At 49.4% G+C, this 13,800-nt stretch overlaps 1 protein-coding gene across 1 annotated transcript in view; it reads right to left on the reverse strand.

Moving 5' to 3' along the window:
• The window catches only part of C11H19orf85 (chromosome 11 C19orf85 homolog), a 63,763-nt gene extending 62,250 nt beyond the window's left edge, over window positions 1–1,513 (reverse strand). The window contains exon 1 of the mRNA XM_075328291.1: window positions 1,448–1,513. The gene's annotated coding sequence lies outside the window, so the exon portion shown is untranslated. The remainder of the gene's footprint in view (window positions 1–1,447) is intronic.
• Between the last annotated feature and the right edge of the window lie 12,287 nt (window positions 1,514–13,800).

The following is a 13,800-nucleotide window of genomic DNA, read 5'->3' on the forward strand; positions in this document are numbered from 1 at the left end:
ACGGGGTTAAGGTGTAGATGTAAAACTTGGATTACATCACTGTAAATTATGGCCCCCTTAACATTATGGCCAGCCCTATCTCCAGACCTGAACCCCATTGAAAATCTCTGGAATGTAATCAAGAGGGATAGTCACAAGCCATCAAACAAAGAACTGCTTAAATATTTGCATCAGGAGTGGCATAAGGTCACCCAAAAGCAGTGTGAAAGATGTAGAAAGCATGCCAAGACGCATGAAAGCTGTGATTAAAAATTATAGTTATTCCACAAAATATTGATTTCTGAACTCTTCCTGAGTTAAAACATTAGTATTGTTGTTTCTAAATGATTATGAACTTGTTTTCTTTGCATTATTTGAGATGTCTGAAAGCAATGCATTTTTTTGTTATTTTGACCATTTCTCATTTTCAGAAAATAGATACAAAATGTATTGCTTGGAAATTTGGAGACATGTTGTCAGTAGTTTATAGAATAAAAGAACATTTTACATTTTACTCAAAAATATACCTATAAAGAGAAAAAAATGACAATTTTGCAGTGGTCTCTTAATTTTTGCCAGAGCTGTTTTATGGTGGGTACAAAAGTAGAGTTTAGGTTGGTAATTCTCCACATATTGTCCCAAAGTAACAGTTCTTGTGTACAAATCATTAAAAATCATTAGTATGCAGTTACATTCTCCTTGTGGAGCAGAAATGCAATGTTTGATTTTATTACAGAGAAAAAAATGTTATCACTGCGAATCTAAAATATTACGGTAATGCATATGCATCCCACCAAGGACAACATCTGCAAGGAGTTTGTATGTTCTCCTCGTTTTGCATGGGTTTCATCCAAGTTCTCCAGTTTCCTCCTACACTCCAAAAACATACTGATAGGGACTCTAGATTGTGAGCCCCAATGGGGACAGTGATGTCAATGTATGTAAAGCGCTGTGGAATTAATAGCGCTATATAAATGAATAAATATTATTATTATATTATGTGTATACTTATAAAACTGCTCCTGCTTCTTGTCTGTAGAAAATAATCATGGCTAACACTAAAGTATAATAAATACTTCAGAATTGCAGAATAAGGTGGCTTATATCATTCGTGACAATTCTCAACATCAGAGGTTTGTAACAATTCCAAGGTGCCCCTACCATTCCAATAACAGCAAATCAAATTTGTATTACAAAAAACTCCTTGTAAGGCTGTGTGCACACGATGCGTTTTTTTACCGCGGAAACGCTGCGTTTTGAACCGCAGCGTTTCAGTGGCAAATTGCATGCGTTCAGCTTTCCCAGCAAAGTGTATGAGGTGTAAGTGTAAGAGGTGTAAACATACATTGTAATCCATATCTACAGATTTTCTATCTATCTATCTATATCCATCCATCCATCCATCCATCCATCCATCTATCTATCTATCTATCTGAAACCCTGCTCAATAGGTGGTAATTCTACTTACCTAAAGAAGAGAAGTGTCTGATATCCTGCAGCTCATGAAGGCAGACTTCTATCAGAAAGATCTGCAGACCTCAGATACTGTGAATAGTGACCATTCAGAGCCCCTCCTCTCTTTTTCAATACACCACAGTGGTCTCGGCTTTTTAATTGACAAATGCAGCATTTTTTCTGTCTGATGGATTCAGTCTGGATTCTCCATAAAAAATATACCTATTTTTGGGATTAGGCAGTATTTGTATCTGTAAAGTAGGATTACACTTTAAAATATAAAGGCTTATATTACTGCTGATCTCCAATATTTTTCAACAAAGGAAATATAGAGAGGGAATACATTCTTCAAATACCCTGTACAAACCTGTCACAACAGTAAGAATGGGGACATACTAAAATACTCACTACTGTTAGTATTGATGTGAAATAGGAAAAAGCAAAGATCTGAATGTTAACTGCTGCGGGGCCAAATCATTATAACCTTGTCCTCATTAGTCTGGTGACCTACAGCTTTACTTCTATCCCAAATAACTCTTCAAATTTTCCAGCTATTGACACTTAAAATAGCAGAAAATATTCTAAGTACTGCGGACTAATAAGTAACACTTCTCGTATGAACACTAAAAACTCGACTTCTTTCTTTTATTGTATGCTTTCTTTTTGTTTTGCCTCAAATTCTTCTTTTACGTTGTGCCTATTTTGAAGTATTTATTTTTACTTGTTCGACTTCGTTTTTCTATGTTCACTATTATGGGCGCTGCTCTTGTAATCCAAATGTACGTGGTTAGTTTATTACTTACACAACCTCTTAAAAGCCAGAAAATGTTTGCATAAGGCTAGGTTCACACACTGCGTTTTTTTGATGCTGCGTTTGTGTGCGTTTTTAACACATAACAAAAATATTGACATTTGATGAAGGGGTTAAAGAAACAGTACTGCAAAAATTGTTTTTAGCCAAAAATACAAGCATTTAGGCAGAACCGTATTTGGCATTCATGCTGCCCTAAACACTTTCAGTGGTCGCGCTCCTTACTGACAAATCAAGCTATGATTTTGTGCACACGGCATCTATTTAAGACGGATCTACTCTGTAACACACTTAGATACATATACATTGAAAACGTATGGATTACCCGCATGATTAGCCATATATATTCACAGTAGCTGCCATACTGAATTAAATATAAATAATTACATGCGTGGCATCTGGACTATATAAAGGACAATTGTAAAATATAGGCAAAAACAAAAGGAAAAAATACGATCAAGAAGTCCAATAAGTGCAAATTAATATATTAATTAATATTCATTTGCACTTATTAGACTTCTTGATCGTATTTTTTCCTTTTGTTTTTATCTGTAACACACTTGAAAATGTGCTAAACAGTAAAAGAATGAAGATCAGCACTTGCTGTGCACGTGTTCAGTTTTTTTAGCTTCTTTTAACAGCTTCAGGTTTTTAAAGACAGTAAGCGGTTAAAATAGGTAAACTAACCATTTTTCGGGCTGCTGCCACCAGGAAGTTGCTGACCAGTACATAATACAATTTCAATAAAAAAAAAAATAGATAACAGCCTTTCTATTCTAACAACAATCCTCTGCCTGAAAAAATCAAAAGATTTGCAGATGTCTAAAAGCCATGGTGTGCACATACCCTAACGATTAATATACCCTTTAGGTAGTAGTTAAGGTGCTTGTACACAGACTACAGTTGGCCGAACCCGGAGATAGACAGGTTTGGCTAACAATCTGGCAGGGAGATGAATACCCAGCATGTCCAATTTCGGACTGTGGATCCTTTTTTTCCTCTAAGAGATGAGCATACCACCAGAGATGTCTAGTAGCGTCTGTCTCATTGAGAACTCAAGAGTTCTCAACAAAGTGAGCACTCCTGTGTATGGGAGAGTCAGGCGAGATAGCTGCCAAACGAATGATGGGACAGCTGTCTATAGTGTATGGGGGCTTTAGTCAAATACTTTGTCGGCTGACGTATGGACTCATTGAGCAGCAATATTTTTAGTCTGGCACACTGACCCTATAATGATCTACTATAAAGTCTAAAATTAAATTTTGCTACATCTACACGACTACATCACCAGAATCAACCTCAAATCACGACTTCATCACCAGAACCAACCTCAAATCATGAGTACATCACTAGAACCAAGCTCATATTATGACTACATCACCAGAACCAACTTCAATTCATGATCATATTACTAGAACCAACCTCACTTCATGGCTTCACCAGATACACAATTGGTACACGGCTACATCACAAGAACCACCATCTGCGCACAACAACATCACAAATACCAAGCTCAAATTACTACTACATCACCAGAACCACTATTGGTACTTGATTACATCACCAGAACGAATCTAAATTCAAGATTATATCACCAGAACCAAAGCCAGCCCAACATATAATTGTCTGGCATGAAACTGCAGTTCCTTGTTTGTCTTTAACAATGGTAAGGAGATACTAAGGGGCACTTTGCACACTACGACATCGTAAGCCGATGCTGCGATGCCGTGCGTGATAGTCCCCACCCCTGTCGCAACTGCGATATCATGGTGATAGCTGCCGTAGCGAACATTATCACTACGGAAGCTTCACATGCACTCACCTGCCCTGCGACGTCGCTCTGGCCGGCGACCGCCTCCTTATTAAGGTGACGTCACACGGCAGGCGACCAATAGAAGCGGAGGGGCGGAGATGAGCGGGACGTAAACATCCCGCCCCACCTCCTTTCTTCCGCATAGCCGGCGTGAGCCGCAGGATGCAGGTAGGAGATGTTCCTCACTCCTGCGGCTTCACACACAGCGATGTGTGCTGCCGCAGGAACGAGGAACAACATCGTAACATCGGTATTTCCCAATTAATGAAAATAACCGACGCTACACCAATGATACGATTACGACGCTTTTGCGCTCGTTAATCGTATCATAAAGGATTTACACACTACGGTATCTAGAGCGACGCCGGATGTGCGTGACTTTCGATTTGACCCCACTGACATCGCACCTGTGATGTCGTAGTGTAAAAAGTGCCCCTTAAGAGTTATTACTAGCCATCATCGGATGGCGGACCAGACAGGAACTACAGTACTGATGAGGTACAGGCAATAGCACTATTAAACATTTAAAAAATGCCTTAACTTTTGGGAGATATCTTCTATGTTTTAGGTCCATTAATTCTGAGCACACTGATTTGGGTCTAGGTCCTGAGTGCACAGCTCAGGAGATAGGACTATGACTTTCTACATCATCTGCTCTGTACTGTGCACGCTCTTCTAAAAGAGATTTTTTCAACTGTGGTTGGGGATAACTGGAATAGATTTCCCACAAATCTGCTTAGAATTATTGGACATAAAACATAAAAAATTCTGATAAAGTTTAGTTACTCTTTGAGATGCATTTATAATCCTGCCAATAATTGGAAACAAATTATTAGTCTAACTAAACCGGCTGTCAGATCACCCTATCCACAAACAAAATGTTTGTTTGTTGGGTATTCAAATTGTCTCTCCAGGAAGGAGACAAAATCTAGCGCCACTTATTGGAAGTAGCAATCCTAAAAATCAAAAGTGGCCTTTTAACAAGCCTTTTCATATGACTTAGGATTTATACCAGATCAGAACCCCAATTTGCAATTTGCAGACATGGTGTTTTGGGGTGATTGCCCCTCGTCAGTGTAAAGTATGGGATCTGATCTGGCTTATGAGAAGTTTCTTTGTTGGGTGAAATGGTTTTTCCATTTACCTAAATAAACATTTATATAGGGCATGATTCCTCTACAAAAATCACATACAGTTTAGCTTAAAGAAGTTATCCGGTCTAGAATGACAAGTATGCAGTCACTCTATGGGGTACTTTACACACTGCGACATCGCATCCGGAATATCGTCGGGTTCACGTCGTTAGTGACGCACATCCGGCGCCGGTAACAACATTGCAATGTGTAAATCCTAGATGAGCCGATAAGCGATCGCAAAAGCGTTGAAAATCGGTGATCTGTGTAGAGTCGGTCATTTTCATAATGTCGAGTCGACTGCAGGTGCGATGTTGTTTGTCGCTCCTGCGGCAGCACACATCGCTGTGTGTAAACCCTCAGGAGCAACAAACATCTCCTTTTCTGCGTCCCGACGGCAATGCGGAAGGGAGAAGGTGGGCGGGATGTTATGTCCCGCTCATCTCCGCCCCTCCGTTTCTATTGGTCAGTCGATTAGTGACGTTGCGGTGACGTCGCTGTGACGCCAAATGCACCTACCCTTTGAAGGGCGGATATTTCTCCAGTCACAGCGACGTCGCCGAGCAGGTATGTGCGTGTGAAGCTGCCGTAGCAATAATGTTCGCTACGGCAGCAATCACCACATATCGCATGTGCGATGGGGGTGGGTACTATCACGCTCGGCATCACTAGTTGATGCTAGCGATGTCGCAACGTGCAAAGTACCCCTTAGTCTCACTCTATGACTGCAGACTTGTGAATCCTCCCAGTGCACTCATGGTGATCAATTATCCGATATGCATGCTCTGGGTCAGAACTCGTCTAGTGGTACGGCCTTGCTTAATGCATTTGTATTGAGCGAGGCCATGCCCTCTAGACAGGTCCTAGCTTGGACTCTGCATATCGCATACTTGACCACCGTTCCCGGCGCAGACACTGGCGAATCCTTGTAGCGCACAGTAAGTGCACTGGGACAACCTCTTTTATATTTGTTTCAAAATCTATTTTTTAATATGCAAATGGGGGGGGCCAAGGCAAAGACCACACCAACGGTACACCAGAGCGCCTCATTTGCATATTAAATAAAAGTAGATTTTTCTGCAAATATGAAAGGTCATTTTTTCCCCTAAACCTGTATAAATGTTAGTGTGACGCCCTGGACTAGCCAGGTAGTCACAGGTAGACCCCCTGCACAAACACCAGCCCCTAAAAAGGTATCATCAGCCAACCTAAAAACCCTGAGTCACCCCTCTCAGGTCTTCACGTTCACACCCGGGGGCGGAGCCAGGTGGTTGGCCACGCCCTCCGAGGAGTTCGGATAGCCTGAGGCGGGAAAACACATGCAGATGAAGGAGAGGAGTTGTGGAGGTGAAGGAGAGCAGTAGCAAAGTGTCAACGTCTGTCAGGGGTCTGGGTAGGAGCCCGGATACCTTGTGGCCAGGAGGCAGATGGTGGTGGCCACCTGCATGAGCCGGGAAGACGGCTGGTGGAACCGTAAGGGACCGGGACAGGGCAGTGGCCCACCGGTACCGAACCGGGGAACCAACTGGAAACCGGAGCACCAGGAGGGGTACTCAGACCCAGAACAAGGTCCAGAAGCCACTGTACCACGTCAAATTCACTGATTGAGCTCTGGACCTTAGGTCCTTTCCCGTCCCAAGACCCGAAAGATGGCAACAGCCCACCGAGGGGGATAGAAAGCCACCGCACAGGCAGAGAGATCCCACGGGCCAGCGCCTGCGGGCAAACGGGTTCCCCGACACACATAAAGCTGGGGAGCAGACTACCGTTGCTGAAGCATAGGCAGTCAGGTTATACCACAGAGGTGCAGGAGAAAGGCGGGAACCACCAACCTGAGTAAGGGGCAAAGCACAGCCGGCTTCGGGCACTGAAGCTGAGCAGAAAGAAAGCGGAGTGCCCCGAAAAGACCAAGGGGGGCGGGTGAAGATCCCGTGCTATGTGACCGAGTGGATAAAGGGCAGGGACTCCAGGACTCTGCTACCCGTTGTGTTCCTGGACCCAGAGTGTGCACCATGTCCGCCCCGTCTGGCAAGCCCGAGATCCCGGAGCCCGTGCCTGGAACAGCGGCGCGGGTGGAAGCCCGGACCGCACAGATGAGCTGCCGTCAACAAGCGCAGGTGCATTTCCTCCTGGAGCACTGGGCGGCCGAGATGGAGGGGATAGCCGCCGCCGTCCGGGCATGTGAACTGGCGGCAGCTTTGGAGGAAAAGGTATGCGACCCATGCCCCTGTGTCCGAGAGGGACTGGCCGCTGCGGCTGAGGGACCCAGTCTGCTCCTGCCTTCCATGCTGCCTCCCCAACCGCCAGTATCGGTTGCCGCTGCTTCTCCACCCGGTTCGCCACCCCCGACATCGGTGGCGGAGTCCGTCCCAGACGCCCGCGAGGATCCACCTGCAGAGGCGGCCCACTAACGGCCACACGATCAGCCTGCACCGACCCCGTTGCCCTGGAAGGACCATTCCCGGAAGGTGCCCGTTCCTGATGTGGTCCCGCCGGTCCTGGAAGAAGCTGTGCCCGAAGAGACCCCGGCCCCGGCAGTCCGCCCGGCCAAGAAGGAGGTGGGCGCTGCCCAGAAGAAGGCCCAACAGGTGAGGCTGGTAGTTCCTGGGTCTCAGGCCTCGGCTGAGGTCCTGCGAGGTGGTCGCTGCGAGGCAGCAGAGCCGGCCGCGACACAGCGGGGTTCCCCACGAAGGGAGTCGGTCGTTGCCGACATTAGGGGAGCTTCGGCTGGGCCCCAGACCCCCACACCATGAGACCCCGGGCAAGCAGACGCCCCGTATTGGGAGCGGCGGCCGAACCAGCTGGGCCGGGAAATCGAGGCCCGGGAGAAAAGGAGAGCCGAGATCCTAGCCCGTACCATCCGGGAGAAGGAGAATCTCCGGAGCGCCACCTACCGGGTGCGGGACCCGACTTATCAAGGCCAAGTCCGGCGATTTGACCCCAACTGAGGATGGGGGCTTATATACGAGCCCGGCCTGGAGGCTGAAGTGTTCGTGTCCTGACGGGGCGTGTACCCGCACTTGCCCGTAGGTCACCTGGACCGTGACCTGGTACCCGGCGACCTCGTTACTTACACCTGGCATTGCGGGGAGAGGGGCTGGTTTGCCCTCAGCATGAAGAGGAAGGAGCACCCTCAGTCCCCTCCCCCGCCGTATAGCCCTGAGGTTATGGTGGAAGAGGAGTGCGAGGAAGATGAAGAATAGAAGGTAGCGAATCCCGGCTACCCCAGTTGTTGTTGTCTCCGTTGGGACCCTTTTGAACCCCGTTGATGCCCTGTTAACCCATAGACATGGCCGAGAACTTGCAGGCCACCCAATAACTTTTGGGTTTGTAAATAAGTAATGGACCACCCTTCAGCTCCCACAGCCTCCAGAGAGGCAGGTTGGAGGAAGGACCTGCAACAGAGGAGGCCGGGGTCCCGTCACCAATGTAACCGGTGACAACCCTCAGGGTCCAGGGGTCCCCTGGACATGGGGCCTCTGAGAGAATGCCGGGTAAGGAACTTTTTACCCGGCCCGCAAGGGCAATACCCGGACCTTGACCCGTTCCTGGACTGGGGAAAAGGGATGCTGTCTGTTTCATAGAGGCTGCATCAAGGCTAGGTTTGCTTGGGTGGGTAGCTAGAAGGACCCAGTCCCACTCCCGTTAACAAAACTGTTTTTATGGGCAACGTTTAAGAATGTGCCTCCCGTAAGGGATGATTCTCCAAAAACATGCTTGAATTGTAAAAAGTTTAGTATACTTGTACTTGTGTTTTCACCGTTTTATCTTTACAGGAAACAAAAATAAACTGGTGGTGGTCGGGCAGCCCGCAGACAATCTGCATTAAACCAAGGGGGAATGTGACGCCCTGGACTAGCCAGGTAGTCACAGGTAGACCCCCTGCACAAACACCAGCCCCTAAAAAGGTATCATCCGCCAACCTAAAAACCCTGAGTCACCCCTCTCAGGTCTTGACGTTCACACCCGGAGGAGTTCGGATAGCTTGAGGTGGGAAAAACACAAGCAGATGAAGAAGAGGAGTTGTGGAGGTGATGGAGAGCAGTAGCAAAGTGTCAACGTCTGTCAGGGGTCTGTGTAGGAGCCCGGATACCTTGTGGCCAGGAGGCAGACGGTGGTGGCTGCCTGCAGGAGCCGGGAAGACAGCTGGTGGAACCGTAAGGGACCGGGACAGGGTAGTGGCCCGCCGGTACCGAACCGGGGAACCAACTGGAAACCGGAGCACCAGGAGGGATACTCAGACCCAGAACGAGGTCCAGAAGCCACTGTACCACATCGAATTCACTGATTGAGCTCTGGACCTTAGGTCCTTTCCCGTCCCAAGACTCGAAAGACGGCAACAGCCCACCGAGGAGGTTAGAAAGCCACTGCACAGGCAGAGAGATCCCATGGGCCAGCGCCTGCGGGCAAACGGGTTCCCCGACACACATAAAGCTGGGGAGTTGACTACCGTTGCTGAAGCATAGGCAGTCAGGTTATACCACAGAGGTGCAGGAGAAAGGCGGGAACCACCAACCTGAGTAAGGGGCAAAGCACAGCCGGCTTCGGGCACTGATCACCATCCATTTGGTTTACCAGAGACTCCGGTGTATTTATAATAGTGAGTACAACAGTGCCCTCGGGCAGCGCATCGCACCACACCAACACACCCGCACCTCACAACCACCGGGACCCGGGACAATTACCTCCTGCCCACGGAGTGGTCAACACCAGGCTGCATAACACCGTCCCCGGGAGCCTAGTTAACGGCAGCGGTGGTGTCCACATTCACCACAACTCATGAGTGGCGTCACAAACTTAACCCCCAAACAACCGCGGCCCTAGCTTCGACCCTCCCCACCGAATACCACCCCTCACGTAGCGCCAGCATCCCTTCAGAGCGACGTGACCCCCGGGTCCGGGAGGAGCTCGAGCCACCCACCGACGAGCACGGATCCGAGCGGCTCGGCAGCCGGCTGAGCCCCGGGGCGGTACACATCGACTCTTCTGGCATCACGAACAGGATTGAACCCATCCATTTACCGGTGCAAGTGCGCCTTGAAGTAAAAGTCAGCGTTGACCCGTTGAAAAAAATTTCAGAATCCGCCATCTTGTCACTATCCCTTGGCGCGAAGTTTCCCGCTAGACCCGTCCTCCCCGCGAAAAGAGCACGAGAGTTGAAGCCTCGGCCCCTGGGAACAGAGCGGTGCAGGGAAGCGTGCGGCTGAAAAAGCGAAGCTGAGCAGAAAGAAAGCGGAGTGCCCTGAAAAGACCAAGGGGGGGCGGGTGAAGATCCCGTGCCATGTGACCGAGTGGATAAAGGGCAGGGACTCCAGGACTCTGCTACCCGTTGTGTTCCTAGACCCCGAGTGTGCACCATGTCCGCCCCGTCTGGCAAGCCCGAGATCCCGGAGCCCGCGCCTGGAACAGCGGCGCGGGTGGAAGCCCGGACTGCACAGATGAGCTGCCGTCTACAAGCGCAGGTGCGTTTCCTCCTGGAGCACTGGGCGGCCGAGATGGAGGGGATAGCCGCCGCCGTGCGGGCACGTGAAGTGGCGGCAGCTTTGGAGGAAAAGGTATCAGTGCCCTCGGGCAGCGCATCGCACCGCACCAACACGCCCGCACCTCACAACCACCGGACCCCGGGACCATCACCCCCTGCCCACGGAGTGGTCAACACCAGGCTGCATAACACCGTCCCCGGGAACCTAGTTAACGGCAGCGGTGGTGTCCACATTCACCACAACCCGTGGGTGGCGTCACGAACTTAACCCCCAAACAACTGCGGCCCCGGCCGCGAACCTCCCCACCGAATACCACCCCTCACGTATCACCAGCATCCCTTCAGAGCGATGTGACCCCTGGGTCCGGAAGGAGCTCAAGCCGCCCACTGACGAGCACGAATCCGAGCGGCTCGGCAGCCGGCCGAGCCCCGGGGCGGTACATTAGTGTAGTGTAATGTCTATGATAATACACACACAGATCACTGTTTTCTCATGTGCCGAACTCCATAATGACTTCACATCCACAGCTCATCTCTCCAGACTTCCCTCTTCTCCGCTCTTCTGCAGCACATCTCAACATGGTGCCCTGAAAAATAACATTGTCATTACAATGTTGTTGAATAAAAATAACCACCAAAGCTGTGCCATAAATCAACCCTATTCGGATACGAATAAATGGAGGTATGCCTCCCCCACCCTCTGAAAAGACAGTGGATTTATTAGACTCTCTATCAGAGAGGGGGAGGATGTAAAAAATAAAAAACATTTTGCTGCCAGAAAGTGCCGTCCCCGCAGCCCATCGCTCCAGTCACTGGACTTCAGGTGCCCAGTGACAAATGCGGCCCTGCATTTAGGTAAAAAAAAATCTTCAAAAGTGTCCATATATCCTTTAGTTCCATATTCTGTTTTCTAATTTGAAACATGTCATTGCTGGAGTGGAATCTACTACCATATGCTTACTTTACATGTGACGCCCCTGGACTAGTCAGGTCGTCACAGGGTACTGCACGCTCTTTGTCTCCCAGTGCAGGACTCAACTTCCCATGGTTCTAGCTTCCCAACTTGCAGCACTGCCTCCATCAGCATCTAAAAACCCTAATCACAACTCGTACCACATCCTGTCAGGCACACCAGTGGGCTGCTAAGCTGGAATAGGGCCGCCCACTTAGGGGTCAGGCAGGGAGGTGGGAGGTGACGAGTCAGTTCTGTGATAGTCCTCGAGCAGTGAGGAGCTAGGAGGAAGCTAGGAGTTGAAGCTCCCAGGGGAGAAGTAGATTGGGTTGCAGACAGTGGTCTGGATCCGGAGGAGTCGGAGACCCGGTCGCGGGATATTGGGACTAGGTGCCTGGCTTAGTCTAGGAGGACGGTCGGCAGCTGCAGTCCAATAGCCGGTCTGGGGCCGAAAGCACGTCGTGGTACTGGACCCTAGGTCGAGGAGAGGCTTCAAGTCACCTGGCAATTAACCTGCAGAGGATAGGGCCTTTATGGACTGTCCCCATGAAGCTCAGAGATGGGGGGCACTAGCGTAATGAGGGGGATAGGGCTTTCCAAATAAAGCAGCCCACTAAAATCCCAAGCATGAGCTCCTGAGAGCAAGCTCCTCTACTATCCATAGTAGGGAGCGGGGCCTGGACAGCTTCAAGCTTACGGGCCACTTGGACACTTCTAAAATTCTGTGCATGGAGGCAGGCTCCGGACTATCAGGCAGTACTGCAGGGGATGGAACCCGGACGAGCTTCCGCAAGAGGGCAGCGGCACCCAGAGACTTGGTTTACCACGTTGTCAGCGTCTGCTTTCCTTCTGAGTGAGTACCTGATCAGCCCCTGCTACCAGGGAGTCTGCGCTCCCCCTGCAATCCATTCCACCATGCAGAGTCCCGGGGCCGTCCCCTACCGTGGAGGGTAACTTCATCTGGCTGCCCTACTCCATCCCCCGGGTACTCCCAACAGCAGCGGCGGTACTCCCTATTACCGCACACCAAGGGTGGCATCACGAACTATCTAATTCCCCTGTATATAACCCCTCATCACCTTTTAGAGTGACCCCGAGCCCCCTGGTCAGGAGATCCTCGAGCCATGAGTAGCAACACCTGGATCCGAGCGATTCGACCGCTGCTGGGGCTGTCCACCTCTAAAATGACTTGGCGTCACAAACAGGATTCGGACAGGACCCACTAACCTGGGGCGCCTTAGAATCCAAGCTGCGGTGTCAAAATCCCATTCCCACCATTTTCCGCCATCTTTGGTGCCAAAACGCCATCTTCCAGACCAAAAGCGCACAAAGCCGAAGCCCCGCCCTTCATCCTCAGAGTCTGTCCGGAACCGAAAATTCCCATGGTTCCCCAGCACGAAAGTGAGTGGCTGGCGAATACCAAGGGAGCGTGACAGAATGTAGCAGCGGAAGTGGAGCAGGGACGCCAGGACTCTGTGATAAAGTTCCTGGACACCGCAAAGCCAAGATGGTGGCAGCACGAGACTGGTCACCAGAGTGCGCTGCTCCTGGGACCGCGTCCTGGATAGAACAAGAAACAGAGCAACTCTGCAGGAGGATGCGGACGCAATTCCGGAGACCCTCGAGCCACGAGTAGCGATACCCGGATCCGAGCGGTTCGACCGCTGCTGGGGCGGTACATACATATTATTAGAGATTACTGGACCTGTTGGGTAAAAGTTTGCCAATTTAAAATTTGGTACGAGCTTTAGCTTGTTCGTTCGGACTCGGTTACCCCGAGCACTTTTCCCAAAAGTCGTTAATGTTCATTTTTTTTTTCATTTTCTGCCCCTGAACACTAGCTGTGTTTCCAAAAATGCTTTTGTAATAGCATTTTCTATTTTTGTATAAGATTGTGGTACTGTCTGATGTGGGATGTGTAAAATCAGTGGAGGAGGTAGGCACTCTGGACAAGGAGAACCCTTTTGGCACACGGCACAATTTTTCTTCTTAACTTTATTTGTGGATGTTGCTACAGCCAATTATGGTGCAGCAAACATTCACAAGGTTCAGACAGAAGGGCTTCTGTAATTGGCTGCCTAAGTCACATCTCCGTGTGCATATAAATTGTGGACATGTTGTGTTGGCGCCCTTTTGTGAATGGGAAATGTTAGGGAAGGTGCTGCTGCCTGTGCT

The sequence above is a fragment of the Anomaloglossus baeobatrachus genome, chromosome 11 (assembly GCF_048569485.1).
Source record: "Anomaloglossus baeobatrachus isolate aAnoBae1 chromosome 11, aAnoBae1.hap1, whole genome shotgun sequence".
NCBI lineage: Eukaryota > Metazoa > Chordata > Amphibia > Anura > Aromobatidae > Anomaloglossus > Anomaloglossus baeobatrachus.